Genomic DNA, 20,054 nt, shown 5'->3' with positions numbered 1-20,054 from the left:
TTTATTAATTAATTAATCAGTTAGCTAAATGATTTGTTAATTTGTTCCCTTAATACCTGCTCCTAAATCCCACTGCTCATTCCCAAAAGAATTTAAGGTAGATTGTTATTATTCGCCTGACAAAACAACAGGACAGTCTCATTCCTCAACATTTCTTCACCAAGCCCTTTGTCCTCAAGCCGGGCTTCTGCTTCTTATCTCTCTTAGCTGAGATGCCTACTCTGTGTTTTTGGAGATGATCTCATCTTTCTCTTCTAAAGCAGCTTCGGAGAAGCTGGTTAGAACAGGGGAAACATACCCTCCTTCCCCACTAGGGCTTCACTCTGAAAATAAATTGTTCATAAAAACAGCTCTGTGCCACTTAATGATGCAGATGCATTCTGAGAAGTGCATTGTGGGGTGGTTTGTCACATGCAAACGTCACAGAGTGCACTTACACAAACCTACACGGTCTAGCCTGCCGCACGCCTGGGCTTTATGGCGTAGCCTATCGCCGCTAGACCTTTACAGCATGGTCCTGTACAAAACACGAGATTGAATCACACACAAGAGAAAACGATGCGATCGGACACTTGGTAAAAAAGATGAAGGGATTAAGAAGTACAAATTGGGGCCCTGGCTGGTGTAGCTCAGTGGACTGAGCGCGGGCCTGCGAACCGAACAACCACAGCTCGATTCCCAGTCGGGGCACATGCCTGGGTTGCAGGCCAGTTCCCAGCAGGAGACCCATGAGAGGCAACCATACATTGATATTTCTCTCCCTCTCTCCTTCTCTTCCCTCTAAAGATAAATAAATAAATAAATCTTTTAAAAAAAAGAAGTACAAATTGGTAATTATAAAATCGTCCCAGGAATGGAAAAAACAGCGTAGGGAATATACTCAATAATAGTGTAATAACTGTGTATGGTGTCGGCAGCACTAGAGTTAGGGGGAATCACTTTGTAAGTTATATAAATGTCTAACCACTATGACGAACATTTGAAACCAATCTAACAGTGAATGTCTACCGTAATTTTAAAAATATTTTAAATGTTTTAAAAAGAGAGACTTTTTAAACATGACATGTACGCAGCTGATGCTGGAGTACATGGCACACTGCTTGATGGCCAACTTTTTATCTAAGTAGAAAGAGTACTCGCTAAAAGAGCAACGAAAATACAGTACAGTAAATACATAACCAACGACAGTCATGGATCATCAAGTTCTGTGTGCTGAGCCTGACTGTGTGCGCGCCGAGCTTTGACGCAATGGTGGCCCAGCAGGTGCAGGCACACCGGCACATTCACAGACACGGGAGGAATTCCGAGCGGTGTCGCCAGGTGACAGGAATGCTTCAGTTTCATTGTAACCTCACGAGAACGCTATCGTACATGCTGTCCATTCACCTGACATGTTGTTGCACGGCGCAGGACTGTAACTCCTTTGAACTCAAAATCCACATACACAAAACATTTGATAAATAAAGGAAAAGAAATTTCAGGCAGCCTCTCAGGGGCCTTCCCTAGAAACAGTGTTCATGTATTGAACATGCATCTGGATCGTGACGAACTGTGTCATGGGCTGGGCCCAGGAGAGTCTGTCCACGGACCCTGACAATGAAAAATGGAAATCTGTTCACACATTTTCCACATGTGTTGTTCATTTCATGTATGATAATTCTAGAACGATGGCTTTTAGAGAAGAAATATATGGCTCTTAAACTTCTCCCCCTTCAGCCCTGGCCAGGGTAGCTCAGCGGACTGAACGTGGGTTTCGAACCAGGAGGTTACTGGTTTGATTCCTGGTCCAGGCACATGCCTGAGTTGTGGGCCAGCTCCCCGGTGAGGAGCGTGTGAGAGTCAACCACACATTGATGGTGCTCCCCCTCTCTTCCTCCTTTCCTTCTCCTCTCTCTAAAAATAAATAAGTAAATTTTTTTGAAAATAAATAAACGTCTCCCCTTTCAATTGCCATAGTGAGGTCTAAATTCCTCTTGCCTGAGACCTAACCGTACCATATAAGTTTCTCTCGTATCCCCGTCGGCTTTAGGGAAAAGCCTCTGGTTTTCCCGGGGCTGTTTTTCCTGTAAAAAGAATCCACAGCAAGACAACACCTCAGTGATCAGCCCTAACCCTCTCCCCCTTCAGCTCGGACACGCTCTTTGCCATACGTCCGGAATCACGAGGAGATTCTTTATCATCTCGTCACATTCAGCTGTTGTTTACTTTTTAAGAATTAAAGTTGACAAATATAGTTTGAGGGCTTTTTTTAACAGCATATGCTGAACAAGATAAAATATTTAGAACAACTTACTTTGGACTTAGTAATTATGTTACATGCTTGCAACCCATTTATGACTAAATTAGAACATTTAGTAATGTTTGGTGACAACTCCCACACTTTATAAGCATGGAGGGAAAAAAATATAATTTATTCAATTGGTTTTCATTTGGAAGGGAAATAGCCCCATTTCAAGTGTCTCAGTGTTAGAAAAGGCATTATATATTCCCCACAAAAATACACAGATGCTCAGACATTTGGGAAATTAACATATATCTTCCACGAGGAAACTTATGAAGGCGATTTCATTACATTACAACTATTTCTTTCAACTACAGATTTTCTCAGGGTCACTACCAATCGTGTTCTCTTCCCTTTACATATTCTCTACCATGAGCCCTGAACTTCGGACAGATATGAGGTAATTGAATCATTGTCAGTTTCCGGGGCCACCACAGACAGACGAAGTGGCATCATTCACTTAATAAGCACTTAAGGAATGCCTACTCTATGCCAGGCCTATGCTGGGCACTGGAATTCGGAGATGAACTAAATGTAGTCCCTTCTTTAAAGAACTCGTGACTTAAAGGCAAAGAAGAACATGCACCATTACAATGTGTAGGACAGAGGAGGCACGGAGGGCGCCTTAATGAGCCCGAAGGGGACAGGGTGGCAGCAGGGCAGCTGAGCAATACCACCCAGTGCGGATGTTTGAGTGAGTGAGGGGGAGAGGGGAGCTTTATACAGTGATGCCCCACTGACCCAGAGGCAGGAGAATGTGCCCCTAACGGCCATTAGTTCACTGGGGAGCTGCGGGGAGAGGGGATTTAAACTGAAAAGTTAGGTGCAGAGCAAATGGTGCTGGGCTTTGCACTTGAACTTTTACTGTGAAGACAGTGGGGAGCGCATGAAAGATTCTGCATTTTCTCTGGTGTATGATCCAGGAGATAGACGGGGGCAGTGGCAAAGGGGTGCAAAGGAGAGGACAGATTTGAGTGAGTTTTCAGGGTGGATCAGTATGTTTGAAGTGTGGAAAACCTTGTTTTGGGTCGTGTGGCTAATAGGTAACAAGTCTGGGATTGGGACCCATGGCTATACGACCACACAGCCTGACCCTTCAACAACTGTGCTGCAATCCCAATGTGGTGGAGAAGACGGTCTAACAGAGCCAGTAGACCTGGATTAGGGTGCCAGGAAATCCGTGTTCTAATCCTAGCCTTGCTACTATCAACAATAAAGTTAGCCATGTAAATATTTGTGCTGTTCTCTGTAGTTCAGAGAATCAGGTCATGACGTGAGATGAAGTATGACTTTGAACTATGGGCTGAATTTGTGTTCCCCTCCAAATTCCTGTGTTGAAGTCTTAACCCCTAGTACCTCAGAATGTGGCCTTAGTTGGAGACAGGATCTTTAAAGAGGTATTTTAGTTAAAAGGAAATTGTTAGGGTGGGCCCCAAACCCATCTGACTGGTGTCCTTATAAAAAGAGGAAATTAGAACACAGATTTACACAGAGGGAAGAACGTGCTAAGACATGTTCTTAACAGGGAGAAGACAACCATCTACATGCAAGGGGAGAGGCCTCAGAAGAAATTAGCCCCACCATACTTTGGTCTCAGAGCTCTAGCTTCTAGAATGTGGGAAAGTAAATTTCTGTTCTTTAAACCGCCTGTCCTCAATCTTTTTGGAACCAGGTACTGGTTTCGTGAAAGACAATTTTTCCAAGGACCAGGGGTGGGGAGGATGGTTGGTGGATGATTCAAGCGCATTGCATTCAAGCTCGCCTCCTACTGTGGCCTGGCTCCTGACAGGCCACCCTGGAGGTTGGGGCCCCTGGTTTAAGCCTCAAACGAGTACCCAGTCTGTGGTGCTTTGTTCTGGCAGTCCTAGCAAATTCATAAAATCATGCGCAGTCTATCTGTGTTTTATCAACACAGTTTTTAAATTCCTCTTTACCCCAAGAACTATTCCAATTTTGTCATCTATGTTGATTACGTTAGTGAATCCACAAGCTAAATCACAGATGTTTAAATCCTATGGCTCCAAAGGCAATAAAACTAAGCCTTTTCTGTTACACGCAAAACAAATGCCTATACAGGCCTTAGGCATTAACTGGGTTGTCAGTGGCTGTAACTGGAAAGAGGGAAGGTAAGCGGCCGAGTTCCTGCTGATGACCTTATTTTGAGCTGGTCTCTCTGCTTAGTTGGGTAACTCGACTGCCTCAGGCTTGACTGAACTGGGATGACCCAGTAGGTCACATCAATACTGTTCACCCCACTGCAAAGCCCTAAGTGGTTGCCAAGGGAGGCCCAAGGAGAGGGAGCCGTCTTGAGGGTACTCATCTTGACAATGGAGAAAGTGAGGAGGGGGTAAACCGAAGTCCCCAGCTGGAGGACAAAGCCTTTGCAGAGGGATTCTGAGAGGGGCCTGGGGGATGGGGGCAGAGGACGACAACCAGTGGCGTAGAGACAGAGCTGAGGTGGGCAGGGAAGCAGGAGAGAGACATGGCAGGAGACATGCAGGGCGGAAATGTAAAGAATTGATGAAAGGCACTTAGAAAGGTTTTGGTGTGTGATTCGTGACATGAATTCCTCTTTAACCTATCTATAAAAATGCTGATAAAACGCTTTCCTGTTGAAGGTCGGGCTGGCTATTTGCCCGTTTAGCCTCAGACCCCCATTCCCTGCCTGGGCTCCGCCTGCTGCTGTGAGTCGTGATTCCCAGGCTGTCCTGACCATCAGCTCTAGGTCTGCAGTGGGAAGCACTGGTAGAGACTGGAGTTTGGGAGGAAAGGAGAAGCCAAGGTAATTCTGCCTTTTCTCTCTGCTTTGGGAGGCATATCTGGCTGCAACTGCTACACCTCTTTGGCTCTAGCTCCTGCCCCAAAAGGCCCCTTATGATGCCACTGTCAACCAAGTGTCCCCCGCTCCTGGGCTCAGGTAACACCATCTTCTTCATTTGTCCCTTCTGCCCTAAGGATGGGTAATGGCTGCCCAGTTACTAATCTGTGGGATGACTCATCTACCCAGGTTATATTATGGTTCTTCTCACACCTTTGTAACTAATTCCCTGTGCTTAACACCCTTTACTCAATAACCCTGGTGTGGACTTTGTTTTCCTGGCAGAACCCTGACTGATGCAGAGAGAGGTACCTTTTCTCTCCTCCTGGTGTCTAGAATGAGGATTTACCTGAATGCAGGCTTTGTCTCTTTTTGCCCCTTTACGCTTCCCACCCCTGGGGCTCTGGAGTGAGTAATATGATCATAATTTTGGAAGAATTGCTGGGACTGTTGAATCAGCTCTGCTTCTTCCTTTTTGGAGCAAGCCTTCCAAGGGAACACAATGTCTCCCTGTATCCTAAGTCTTGTCTGTTCCTGCCTACCCTGGCCCTGCAAGTGCCCGCTGAAGGGCAAGGCTGCCTAATTTCAGCCCACTTGGCCACCAGACCTAACGCCTAATCTTCCAGACTGGTCTTAAGCAGTAACGAAGCTGATTTCTATTTGCTCTATTTTTGTTTTATTTCCTCAGCTTTTTCAGAACCCAGGTGGAAAAGAGGAATACTAATTATTGAGGCTTCTTCAAAGACCTTAACATTATTCATTAGTTCTTTTGGAACTGGATTTATGGAGCTATTCGTTTGTTTGTTTTTGAGATTCTACAATAGCAGGAAAAGGCCTAAAGGCCAAGGCATCTGGGCTTAGCTGATTAAACATGTTCCCCTCAACAATTTCTGGAACTCTCCAGAACTCTCCAATTTGGCTCACATGTGTCTGCAAGTCTGCCCTGCTTATATGGCTTACTCCGCAACCGCCCTCGCCTGACAGTCTACAGTGGGGCCACTGGGCTGGAATATGTTTGCTAATGCCAGCTCGGTGTGGCCAGAATGAATGTCTGCCTGTGAGATTGGAACCCCACCAGCCGATGCTGTTAGAAGCAGAGTCCTGCTCTACGTGGGGGTCAGTAAAGCTGATTTCTAGTGTAAGGCGCCTCACTTCTAGAACCACAAAGCCTCCTCCCTCATGGAGCATTCTTCCCTAGTGGCGCCTGTCGTTCACTGTCCCTGTAACCTGGCTGCTTTGGTCCCCCTGGCATTCTCACACACACACACACACACACACACACCCCCCTAGATCTTCCTGGGTGTACATGATTCAAGTTTTTTTTTCCCTGGAGGCTCCTTAGCTCCCATGCAAATCAAGGATTCAAATATATATACCAGGGAGGGTTGTTCCCAAAACTCTTTCCAGAAGCATCCGAGTCTCAGTCAGGGCCTTGTCTCAATGTATATGAGAAAGCTGAGCCCCAGGGGAAGAGTCCTACCCCTAGGTACCCCCTGGGCTATTTTTCCATTCTCCATTCTTTTTGATCAATTCACATGAATATCGTGGAGAAAATTTGAGCTCCTGGAATGAAGTCAGATAAGAACATCTTACAAAAGAGCATATTTCTTCATAGTTTTACTTGAATCCCATGATGAGGCCAGGATTCCAGGACGAGAAGTAACCAGATCGAGAAACAGATCAGAATTCCGCTGCAGAGGGTGTACTTTGGCCGCCAGGGCGATGGAATCCGTGATAAAATGAGGTCATTCGTGACAATTCAACAGAGAACCCTGCAGGCTGACTTGAAGCTCCTTGCTTTTATTGTTAAAGGTTTTATCTATTTATTTTTAGACAGAGGGGAAGGGAAGGAGAAAGAGCAGGGGAAAAAAACATCAGTGTGTGGTTGTCTCTTATGCACCCCGCACTGGGGACCTGGCCTATAGCTCAGCCATGTGCCCTGACTGGGAATCAAACCAGCAACACTTTGGTTCCCAGGCTGGCGCTCGACCCACTGAGCCACACCAGCCAGGGCAGTTCCATGCTCGCATAACAAAATTCCAGTGATAGAGACCAATTTGCAGTGTGGACTCCCACTTCCTTCTTGTATTCTTTTCCCCAGCACTAGTTTAGAGGACACTCAGTAGGTGAGCAATCAACTATGAATGAATAAACAATGCATTCATTGAGGCCAGAGAGATTTAAGAGTTCTGGGAGAGAAGACAGCCAACCCTGCACAGCAAAGAGACTATTTGTCTTAAAAAATGTGCTATTTTAACCTTTCCCCTTTTATTGCTCAAACCTTATTTTTTTCATTCTCTTTAAATCTTTGTCCTCTTATTTTACTTTATTTTTCCCTTTAGGCTCTTATCTGTGGACAACAAACTCCTTGTTCTGCGATATGACTAAAGTAGAGGATGTTCTTTTCTGGTTAACAGACTCCAGAGAAAGCGGAACACCTCTTCCTGCCACTTCCAGGCTGCCTGTCAGATGGGCAGGTTGTTTCACCAACCTGGGCCTCTGACGTCTCACTCCTCAGCGAGGTTAGTCAGAGCAGCTTTATGAGTCTCCTAGCAAAGCATGAATGGAAGATAAAAAGACAGCTGAAAACACTGTGTTGGAAGTTAAGAGCCCTGTATTTTATGAGCTGATTATTATTCCCAGTGTGACCAGAAAGGGCCAACTGTAACAACTAAGCACGGTGAAACCTGTAAGACTTCTGTCTCTGAGGTCCTGGGGCCCCCAGGGGTCCTGTATGTATGCATTTGTCATCAGCATCTCATTCTTAGAATGAGAGACAGAAAAACACATCCCTAAGAGAAAGAAGCAGAGGTGGGCGAAGCTGTGGTTCTGTTGATGGTTTAGAGAGGGAACACCTTTCTTCCAATGTAAATAGGGGTTACCTGGGAGCTGGGAGGAAACGTCCCTGTGTGGCTCTAGTGACCTTCTGGGCAGGGTGGTGCGGTGTGGCTGCATCCTGGTTGTAAGCAGAAGAGAAGAAACAACTGAGAAAGAAGAATTAAAGATGTATGTAAAAGTGGGGAAATTGATAGTGTGGTCATAATGACAACTTCTATCAAGTGTCTTACCAAGTGCCAAGTGTTTTACAAAGCTTGGTGATATATTTGTGTCTCATCTTCCCACAGCACTATGAATTAGGCATTGTTATTCTTATTTTTCAGAACAGGACATAAGCTCAGAAAAAGGGGTCCCTAAGTTGCTGAGTCATTTAACTACTAAGTGGCAGAACGATGATTTGAGCCCAGATCAATTTTAACTCTTGAGCCTGTAGTTTTTGTTCTTTATTTTGTTCTTGGATAGACTGAATCTTTCAACTTCCACAAAATATGGAGGCCACTAGTATTTGAAAGAAGGAGAGAGGCGAGAAGGATGAACGGAGAAAGCATACCAAGAAATGTCCAAATGCTCTCCAGGTGGCCTTAGGGAAGGACCTGTTGTAGGTGTTTCCACCGTTGTATCCTTAGCACCTAGTAGTTTTAGCATAAAATAGGTGTTCAAGAAATAGTTTTGAATGAATGAAAAAGTAAAATATCACAGAGACTTTGAAGGGTACAGAAGAGAACATGAGGAACTTTGGATTGACTTCACCCTGTTTCTTCTAAGTCTTGAGAGAACATGTGAGGGTTTAAAACAAGTAGATCAGATTCAGAACAGCCATGTGGGGAATAAGATAGAGCCGTCAACAGGAGTTGAAATCAAGATGGCTGAGCAGTCAGGATGGTCCCGCAGCGTGTACGAGTTCTCAATCATTTCTGAATAGCACTCTCTTGGTGAGGAGACTGTAGAAAAGACTTGGGGTTTCTCTCTAACCTCACATAATCTGTTTCAGTATCATTTTAAAAATAAATTTTAAAACCCTCCCATAAACAAGGCATGTTATAAAAATATAAGATTGAGCCCTGGCTGGTGTGGCTCAGTGGATTGAGCGCCAGCCTGCGAACCAAAGGGTTGCTGATTCAATTCCCAGCTGGGGCACATGCCTGGGTTGTGGGCCAGGTCCCCAGTCAAGGGCATGTGAGAGGCAACCACACATTGATGTTTCTCTCCCTCACTTTTTTCCTTCCCTTCCCCTCTGTCTAAAAATAAACAAATAAAATCTTTTTAAAAGTAAATAAAATGATGATGTTGGGAATTATGATTTAATTAAGTGGTTGAGGAAGCTAATAAGTATGTACTAGATAGAGCCAGAAGTCGTCTGTTATGCTTGAAAGGTACATCTAAATATCTATTTAAAATAATAACTATTGCTACATATATTTTCCATTTCACCCATAATATGAGTATATCTATATATGGTAGAGATTCTTTTAAAAAACATAACCACAGTACTATTAACACACTAAAAAATTAATAATTATTTTAATGGCATCAAATACCCAATGTTCAAATTTCCCTGAATTTAATTTTTATAGGTTTTTTAATCAAATCAGAATTCAAATATGATGCATACATATGTTGCAATTAGTTTACATTTTCTAGCAAGAACTCATCGTAAGAGGTGCTGTGCTCCTATAGGAGAAAGTCAGGACGTTTCTTTTTGAGAAGTTTGCACTCACTGATCATCATGGCTTGGGTTAATTATTTCACTGAGGGCTGGGAAATAATTTTATTCTAATTCTATTAGTCACTCCTTTATTAGTTGAATTCTCTTAAAAAGAGAGATTTCTTCTTGTCTACAAGTTATCTTGAGGTAGCTCATACACATAAAGGTGGGAGGAATGCACGGTTCTTCCCATACTGGCCATTTTTAAAAACATCGGCGCGGTTCTGTGGCGTCCTCCAGGTTACCAGTGAGGGTGTGCGTTGTGGCTGTTGTGAGTGTGTTCGGTTTTTGTGTTCTGAGCAGATTCTGAAGCCAGACTGCCTGCAGTCAGAATCCCAGTTTTGCCACGTGACTTTGAGCTAAGCTTGTAACCTTTCCGAGCCTCACTTTCCTCATTTGTAAACTGGGGATACTTAATGGTGTCTTAATGACAGGGTTATTTTTGAGGATTAAATCACATACATATACCAGTCTCAATTAGAAAAGTGTTTGGAACAGTCACCCCGGTATAAGTGTTTGCTATCATTAGTGTAGCTACGGTTGTTTTTAAGTGGCCTTGACCGGATGCTAGGCAATAACTGTTTGAAATGTCCCCAAATGATTGCAGTGTGAAGCCAAGGGGGAGAGCCACACAATTGTGTAGTATAAAGAGATAATGGTCACAAAGTAGGGAGTGAAATGACTATCTTATTATTTTAAAAAGATAGCCCAGAGATTAACTCCCTGCTACTTCTACTCACTAAAAGTGTGGGGTTTGCGAGCAAACTTCTCTTCTCTCAGCCTTAGTTTTTCCATCGGAAATAAGATTAATCATAGGCAGGGCTCACAGAGGGGCTGCGACGATCAATAATTCTGCAGACACTTGGTACTAGAAGTGCCTGATAAGTGTTCCCTGGGGTGCGTCAAACAATCGCGCCGCAGGCCGCAGTCTGTGCGCCCAGCCGACGCTCCTCCTCTCCCAGCCATCGCGGCTCCCAGGGCGCCGTGTGTTCCGCCTCTCCACTGATTCTTCATTCAAATCAAAAAGGCAAGCACTGGACATCTGAGAAAAACATATTCCATACAACCAGCTGCAATAGAAAGGCATCTGTGCTCAGCGCGGTGAATAGCTACGTATACACTTACACTCCAGCAGTTAACAGAACGTTTTAATGTAAATGATATTTTAAAAGAGGGAAACGTCGAGTTGGCTAAGCACATAAATACAGGCCATTGGAACAGCCTCACGCTCCAGTCCAAACGGATTTTCTGTTATCTTATGTGTACTTCCTGCCTGATCAGATTTTCCCTTGCCCTCCCTTCGCCCAGCTCTCTGCCATTTGTTTTTGTTATCTGCACAGCATAAATTTGGGGCATTTCATTGGAGATGCTGTGTACTTTAAAAAACGTATTTTGTTTTTCCAATATTCTGTCACCCTCCGTAAAGACAAACAGACCAGATAGTCTTTAAGAGACAGATGCTAAGAGATGAATTATTGATCAAACCATAAACAAGTTGGAAGATGAAATGCACTTGCTAAATCGTTTTTTTTTAATCTTTTCTAAACTTTTTGTCCTTCTACACTAGGGATGTGTCAATAACAGAGGAAAAATGCCACATACACAGGTAGGACCAACAGAGACCATGTTTTTTTAAGGCAGTGCTTCCAAATATTTTCAATACTGAGATCCCCTTTTATGATTTCCCATCCCCATGGGCTTTGTGTTTTGAAAAACTGAATACCAAACTGCATTTATCAATATTTAATTATTTCCCCATTTTTAATACATCAAAGTCATTTGTGAAACATCCAGTATTAGTCATCCAGTCTCATCTGGTGTGAGGTACCCTGGGTTACTATAGTATATTGTTGGATTCTAGCTAAAAGCAAGAAAATGCTTGAGCTGACACTATTTTTAATCTGAAAACACATTGTTTTCTCCCCAGGCGTGAAGAATGGGGATGACAGTTTTGACATTCAAGGCTTTTTAATTTTTGGTTCCAAGCTGTGGTAAGCAGAATGGCCCCTCAAGTGTTTGTTCCCTGGAACCTGGAAATATGCTAGGTTTCAGGACAAAGGAAAATGAAGGTTGCAGATGGAATTATGGTTGCTAATTTCCTGCCTTTGAGATGGGGAGATTATTCCAGATTATCCAAGTGGGCTCAATGGAATCACAAGGGTCCTTAAGTGTGGAAGTGAGGGACAGAAGAGTCAGTATCAGAGTGATGTGGTATGATGGGTGTGGTAAAGACTCAGCCACTGTTGGCTTTGAAGATAGCCAGGCCCGGGAGCCAAGGAATGTAGGAATGTGAGCAGCTTTCAGCTAGAAAAGACAAGGAAACAGATTCTCCTTTGGAGCCTCCAGAAAAGAACTCAGCCCTGCCCACACCTCAATTTTCACCAGTGAGACCCAGGTCAGATTTCTTTCCTCCAGAGTTGTAAGATAATACATTTGTGGTATCTTAAACCACCAGTGTTGGCAGTTTGTTGCAGCAACCAAGAAAACTACTACATAATGTTTTCCTGCAGATTGTGGACCTCTATGCCCTTTACCAGTCCTGTATTCTGGCCAAAGCGGCCTCCTCCCGTGCCTGGGCGTGCTCCTCTACCTACTTCCGGATCCTTGTTTATGCCCCGCCCCTTCCCATGAAGATGTCATGCCACCTCCATCAGGGCACAGGTCCATCTTCCAGGTGGCTCTTCTGCCACAGGGTGCACTGTTCTTGCATCTGTCAGACGCATGCGGTCCCGTCCTCCTTAGGACTCCTACGTCACCGTCTCCTGTCACCGTCTCTCCTGGTGCTTGCTGCATGGACTCCTGCAGTAGGAGTTGTCTGTGCCCCTGCCATATCTTCTCCACTGGATTTTAAGCTCCTTGACGACAAGGCTAGTGTTTGATTAATCTCTAAATCTTCTACAATGTCTAGCCTCATACACGTATATCCTATAAACTTATAATAATTGTAGTCCTATATATATATACACGCAAATAACGTCATAGAACCACCGCATGCCCTTATAGGAATATGAGAAAAAAGAAAACTAAGGTTTTTCACCAGCTGCCACAAAAATGTGAAGCACCCCAGGCATACCTACTGTTTTCAGGACTAGCCGATACACTTGCCCCTTCACGAAATGGAGGCTGAAGAATAGATGAGTGTGGGGGAGTTTTTATTCCCCGACTGAGAAGATGCCTGAAAGAAATGGAGAGCTGTACTGAACACTCCTCAGTGTCCACACAAAGGATCTGAGCTAAGAGAGCAATGAGGGGTCCGTGAGCGACCGCAGGGAGGTCTTGGGCCAACAGCCTCAGTTTCCATTTTACTGGGGATCCAGCCACCAGAGAAAAATGCAAAACATTTTTTTCATGCAGCTATTGGTCAGTATCCTTCTTTCTAGGAAGAAAGGAAGAATGAAATGAAACAAGCCATCTCATCAAATGGCTGATGCTGCAAGACAAGGCTATTTTTTAAAAAACAAGCAACAAGAAAGTATGTTTTGTCTTCAAGATAAGCAGGTACCTTTGTGGCCCCATAATTTCCAGTTCTGAAAATAGAAAATTGTTAATATTTTGCCTATTACAGCAATTATTTTAGCTTTTGTCTTTCTAAAAGAAACATTAGTACTAGGACCACACATCCCTTCAAAGGCTATTCAAATCCTGGTATGTTTTTAGTTCTTTTTTTCTCTGAGTCAGGAAATGATAGTAACAGATGCATTTTTAATTGGTTGTACTTCTTTTATGTTTACTATATGCCGGACATTATGCTAAGTACTTTATAGATATTCTGCCATTTAAAACTAGTAATCCTGAGAAGTAGGCATAATTCTTTTCATTTTAAAGTTTAGATGCCTGAGCAGTGAGGAGTTTAGGTTCTTGAACAAGCTCTCATCGCCCATAAAACGTCCACTTGAAGCTTCGTGCTCAAGTGTAGTTCATAAATAAACTTACTATCTCATTTCCACTACATGTGTTGTCTCTTGGCTGAATTATTCTCTTGAAAGGAGACAAGAACCAAGGAGGCAGCCCCCTAATTTGGGTCTCCCCAGTAACATGTCTAGCTAGTCTATCTCAAACAATCAGCTTTTTGAAGAGAGCTCTATACCATCTTAGGCATGTTTAATCTCTGAATCCTCAGTTTTCTCATCTGCAAAATAAGGAGGTTGGGCTTGATTAGTGATTCTTAATCTTGGTTGCACATTAGAAATACTTAGAGCTTTTTATCACATTTATTTTAATAATGAAAAAGAAAAATATGTAGAGAACTTTTAAATACACAGATATCCAGGTTTTTGCCTCAGCGTTTCTGATTTAATTGTTTTTCGAGTAGGTCCTATGAGCTTGTAATAAAATACAAAAACAGAAACAAAAAACAAAACCTCCCACAGTTACTACAACATACCACCAGCTAGGGATTAATGAATTTAATGATTGCTCAATTTTCTTCCAGCCAAAAAATCTAGGCTATTCTGATATGATGAGCAGGTTAAATTTTTTAAAGTTGTTCCCTGCGCCCCACCCCCACCCCCAAGGAGAAAAGGGCATTGACCTTGAGCAGTATCCCTTACAACACTTGTTTTCACATTCTATTTACACAAGGAATTGGCCCACCCCCCACAATTCTGACTGTGTCTGTGCACCTGGGTGGGGCTACACACTGCACTTGCATCAAACATCTTAGGCGACTCTGATGGAAGTGGTCTCAGGAACACTGCGCATCATCTCAACCACTGTTTGTAGTTCCCACAGTCCTCAGTGCTTGGCCCTGGGCCTGTGGCTGGTGCTCTGAGTTGTTTGCTAAGTGGCTGCACCCCAGCCTGCCTGCACACTCCACTGCCTTGAGCCAGCTCCAGGGCTTCATGCCCAGTTCCCATTGTTCTTTGATCCCTTCTCTAACTTATTCCAAACATTCACATTCTCCTTTTTCTCCTCCTCCAACCACAATTATGGGCTTCTATATTAAAGTTACATTCAAACTGGGTTCGATATTAACATTACATTTGCAACCTTGATTATATGGTGGTAGTTAAAAACAGTAGAATGAATTTAGAACACAACTCTTTGAAACTGACTTAACAAATATTTTTATAGTGCTAACCTCTTGCCAGCCATAGTTGTTGAGGGCTTTATAAACCTTAACTCAGTTGATGTCCATCGATGATGATCCTATGAGGAAGGTGCTATCATCTTCTTATTTTACATATTAAGACCCTGAAATCCACTCTCATCTGTAGCACTGATTTTACTTAATGATTTGAAGAACAGTATTTTTTTAAAGATTTTATTTATATATTTTTTTATCTTTAGAGGGGAAGGAGTGGGAGAGAAACATCAATGTATGGTTGCCTTTCGTGCATCCCCTGCTGGGAGTTGGACTGCAGGGAACTGGCCTGCAACCCAGGCATGTGCCCTGACTGGGAATCGAACCGTGATCCTCTGGTTCGCAGGCCCGCGCTCAATCCACTGAGCTACACCAGCCAGGGCTCTGGAGAACACTATTTTTTAATAAAACACATGATACAGTTGAACATGGAATTTCAGTTAATATTTTAACATGAGGCATGAAATAAATCTAATTTTTGTGGTAGCCTGCTGCAGGCTGACTTCCTGTTAGAGACAAATTCTGTGTCTTCCACCATTAGAAATACTTCAGTGGAAAATAATGGAGAATGTAGTATTAAGGAATTACTTTGTATGCATTCTTAATTCATCCATGTAGGAATTTCCTTGAATAATCTTATGTAAGATGGCTTATCTAAGTTTTATCTCTAGCCCCGGCTGGTGTGGCTCAGTGGACTGAGTGCTGGCCTGTGAACCAAAGGGTCACTGGTTCAATTCCCAGTCAGGGAACATGCCTGGGTTACGGGCCAGGTCCCCAGTGGGGGCCATGTGAGAGGCAACCACACATTGATATTTCTCTCTCTCTCGTTTTCCCTCCCTTCCTCTTTCTCTAAAAATAAATAAATAAAATCTTTAAAATCAATCAATCAATCAATCAATTTTATCTCTTGCCGAGAAAATATGTATTCCCTAATAAGTATTTTTGTTAACAAATATTATTTGCCAATAAATAAGAGACTAGTATATTATCTGCCAATTGACATACATACATACATGCCTTCACTTTGATGTGTAATCATTTATTTGTTGACTAATTAGAAAAGATATATTTCTAAAAGATGACTCCACAAACAAAGGAGTATTTTCCACTTTTAAGGTCCATATATTAACTGCCTCTCTGGGTTGATGTCATAGTCTCACCCGATGCTCGGACTTTTCCTCCTCCCCATCTGCAAAACCTCTTTCCCACCTGCAGATGAATTTGTAGCAAGGAGGCCAGACACAAATATTCGGTCCATGAGTGTCATCGTCAGACGAGACCAGCAAGTTATTGTAAGTTTTGTTAAATGTGGCACTTATCTTGTGCTCATGTAGGAAAATGTCCTTAGGTCCCACATACGAAATATTTAAGTATGAAATAGTATGAATTTACTTCACTTCAGAAAAAAGGTAAAGAAGATATGACAAAGTTACAAACGGTTATAAATTTAGGTTATGGCCACACGAACAGCGTTACATGATTGTTTTTACATTTTGGTTTCTTCCGTGGTTTTCAAAGTGCGTCACTTACTAGAGATGCACCTTCTTGGGCCCTACTCTGGACCTACTGAATCAGAAATCCTGGTGGGAGAAAATGACAGCAGTGCTTTATGAAGCCCACAGGATATTCTGATACACTCTAGATCAAGTTTGAGAACTTCTGCCACAGGACATGGTGCTGTTAGGGGACAGTGGATGGTAGGGAAAAAACTCACCTGGCAGTGACAGGAGATTACTCAGGAGAAATATAACATCAAAAATTAGCCCGTGCTATGTAGACACAGAAGTGGAGACAAGAAGCCAAGCTCAGTAAGCAAGGTACCAGCTGGGTCTGAGGCAGCAATGACCATGATGCAGGGCACCCGTCCAGGGCCCAGACTGGCTGCCATGGACCACATGGCCCACACAAGCTATATCTCCTCTTTGGTGGGAGTGTCTGGTGCTGCCACTGCAGAACCTACTGGTGCTCTCATTCTTTGAAAGACAGGCACTGTGAGAGATTTATTCCCCCCCTTCACTGTTGTGGAGTGCGGACAGAGGGTGTTGTGTTGATGACGGTCTGCTCAGTTTCAGAATGCTGTTTGTTCTACTTCCTGTTACGGCATTCCACGCAGATGTATCTTGGGATATGCCTTGCTGGGCATCAAACACCATGTTCTGCTGCTGCACTGGACCTGCCCCAGCATTTCCCCCACCTTAGAGGAAGAGAGCAATCGTTCCTGGTCTATTTCACCCCATTTTGGTTAACCAGTCAAATCCCAGGCTTGTCTCAGGCTCACCTTGTGAATATTAGCTCATATTTGGGCACAGATGATAATGTTTCATTTTATTTTATCTATTTTATTTTTTACAGTGTAAAATTTTTATATTTAGAATTTAGCTAGCTGGACTCAGTTTAGATGATCCCAATTTTGTTGGCAATGTCAAGTGTCATGGTTGGGAGTCAGGTGAACAAATGCCTTCTTCTCTCCATTGGGTCTGATCAGTTGTTGACCTTTGCCACCTCAATGTCACAGAACTTCTTCACAGCCTGTTCAATCTGGTGCTTGTTGACCTTGACCTCTACAATGAACACAAGTGTATTGTTGGCTTTATCTTCTTCATGGCTGACTTGGTGGTCAGGGGAACTTGACAATGGCATAGTGGTCAAGCTTGTTTCTCCTGGGACACTCTTCAGAGCATATTTAGGCTGTCCTTTCAGAGCCACGGTGTCTCGGGTCATGGAAGTGGGTGACATACAGATCTTTGTGTGTGTGTGTGTGTGTGTGTGTGTGTGTGTGGCTATGGATGCCTTTTAGCACCACTTTCTTTGCCTTCAAAGCCTGTGCTTTGGCTTTGGGAGGGGCAGGGGCTCCCTTCTCTGCTTTGGGCACCCTCTTTGTGAAAAAGTTATAATGCTTCATTTTTAAAAAGCTTCATATATAAAATGTCACTAACAAACTTTTTTTTCTCTTCACTTCCCCTATTTATCATGCATTCTCTAGAACAATAGAATTCCCCAAAACGTGTTTTTAAAAGATGGTGCATGTGAAAATGGTCTGTGGTTAACAAACCTGGGAAATGCTAGGCTAATCACATTTAATCAAGTTTATTTTATGCATGACTTTTTGGAGTCTCATCCATTAGAACTCATTGTGAATTTCTATATGGGGCAGTTCCTTTTGTAAGCATCCCTGCCCACAGAATATACGCATAAAGATTATGGCTCGGGGCCCACATTTTAGAAAATTAATCTTTAAAGATTAACAGGTAAAGTCTTGTGAAAAAATATATCTATAAATTAAGCATGCAGTGATAGAGGGCTTTCTTGAAGTTGTGGGAATAGAAATATTATTTCTAGAGTTTACAGATACAAGCACACAATAGTTTAAAGCAACAGTAAATCCTCCCCAGCATGAGTCTTAATGACCTAAGTCTTCAAAATAACTCACCTTTGCAAAATTCACAAACACCAACTGTCAGAGGGGAGCTGCTGCTGGCACAACTCCAGAATAGAGCGTGAATGTCGCCTCCGGAGTCAGGCACTGCTAGGGTCTGGAAAGCAAAGCTCAGTGCTGACCAGGGAGAGGGCCCTGGTCCTGATGCCCTGGCAAGATGTAAGATTCCACTGGTTTTCAAGTGTTGAGCTTTGCTTTGTTTGTACTTATGAAAAAATAAAGTTATAGTTTTCAAGTTTCTGTCTTTGGTATATAACATAGTTTACCTTACCGTAGAATATTGTGAGACACATTTACTGCTTGGATAGTGTCAGTTTAATCATTAATTTTACTCTTTTTTTTCCTTTTTCCAGAAAACTTGAGATAAGAGTTAAGTATAAAAAGCTCTGAGTGCTGTCAATCCTTGAAGCTGGAGAACAGGCTGCAGGAACCCTGCATTTTAAGTCTTAACAATACAGCACTAACTTCTCTCATGAATGTCAAATAATTCTGGTTCTTTTCACCAGACCATCGCTTGATTGCACTGCTACTTTTCTTGAATTAAAGAGTAAGGTGACAATAGCCAAAATGGAAAAAAGAAGAAACCTTTAGGGTAGAAGATAAAGACCAGCGTATGTATGAAATGAAATGCAAGCATGCACTGAACTGTTCAGACTCTTACCCCCAGTGGGGCTGGAAAGGCCCAGGGGGCATTAGCCACCCAGATGACTTATGTAAAGTTGAAAACATGAAGAGCAGTGAAGAGAGTTCCCATAGAGTATGGCTGTACAATAATGTGAATGTACTTAATACTGATGAACTGTGAACTTTAAAAAAATGGTTAAGGTTACATTTTATGTGTATTTTACCATGACAAAAACTGAAATATACATATAAAACACTGCAGAGGCAGGTAGGAAGCCTGCCTGTGTAGGATGGAGCAGGAAAACAGTGAGGACTGTGCCCTGGGGTTATGGAGTGTGTACTTTCGAATTCCAGAACTCTAAGAGAATATGTGTCATTTTAAGCCATCGAATTTGTAGTATTTGTTACAAAAGCCACAGGAAATTAACATACCTGCTAAGGAAAAGCTTGTCCCTGTGTCTGTGACTGTCTGCACTCCTACCCACGTGTGAAGAACAGGACCATGATGTGACTGGTACAATTTAATCCATAACAGAGTGGGTTCATCACTGATCCAGTACCTGGTCCTCAATCCTGTGTATCTAAGAACTCCTTTTCTGTGGTTCATCAGGTATGGTCAGATTGAGGAGGAATAATACATACTAATTTAACTCACAAGAGAGACATAAACCACAACACCCGTTTATTGGTTTATTCATGGAAACATAAACACTAAATGCATCAGTTTACTCAGATTAGCAGCTAAAGGCAGATTTGTCTTGCCTGGGAAATGTAAAGTCAAAACAAAGGCTACTGCTAACTGGTCTTGAAGGCAGATGCATGGCCTGGAGCACTAATCTGCTCCATGGATTAGACCAGGGGTCCCCGCCCCCATCCTGTTAGGAATGGGGCTGAAAGAAAAGCTCACCTGAGCTCCCCCTCCTGTCCCCCCAATCCCCATCACTCCCCACCGCCTTCCACAAAACTGGTCTGTGGTGCCAAAAAGGTTGGGGGGACACTGAATTAGAACATTTAGATTGGTCAGACAGGCCCCCCTTCTCCTGGCTTTGCTGGGACATTCTGGCAAATTCCAACTAGTAGTCTCAACTTTTAGTCCTTGAAGGTCATCGTAATGCTGCTTTGGCAACATCCCTTCAGATGTGCTATAAGGATCACATATTTTTTTAGGTATCTCCTTAGAGACCTGGGCTGTCTTCTCACCAGGAACACATTCACACACCAACTCATCATTCATTCACTGATCCGTTCAAGGAAACATCTGATATTTAC

At 43.0% G+C, this 20,054-nt stretch overlaps 1 pseudogene; it reads right to left on the bottom strand.

Annotated features, from left to right (window-relative positions):
• Positions 1–17,049: 17,049 nt before the first annotated feature.
• Positions 17,050–17,627, bottom strand: LOC118997463 (60S ribosomal protein L23a-like; annotated as a pseudogene).
• Between the last annotated feature and the right edge of the window lie 2,427 nt (positions 17,628–20,054).

This window comes from Sturnira hondurensis, unplaced genomic scaffold (genome assembly GCF_014824575.4).
Source record: "Sturnira hondurensis isolate 20B ecotype Veracruz unplaced genomic scaffold, ASM1482457v3 Scaffold0013190, whole genome shotgun sequence".
NCBI classification, from domain to species: domain Eukaryota; kingdom Metazoa; phylum Chordata; class Mammalia; order Chiroptera; family Phyllostomidae; genus Sturnira; species Sturnira hondurensis.
Note: the sequence above shows the minus strand (reverse complement) of the source record. Positions and strands in the feature narration are given on the sequence as shown.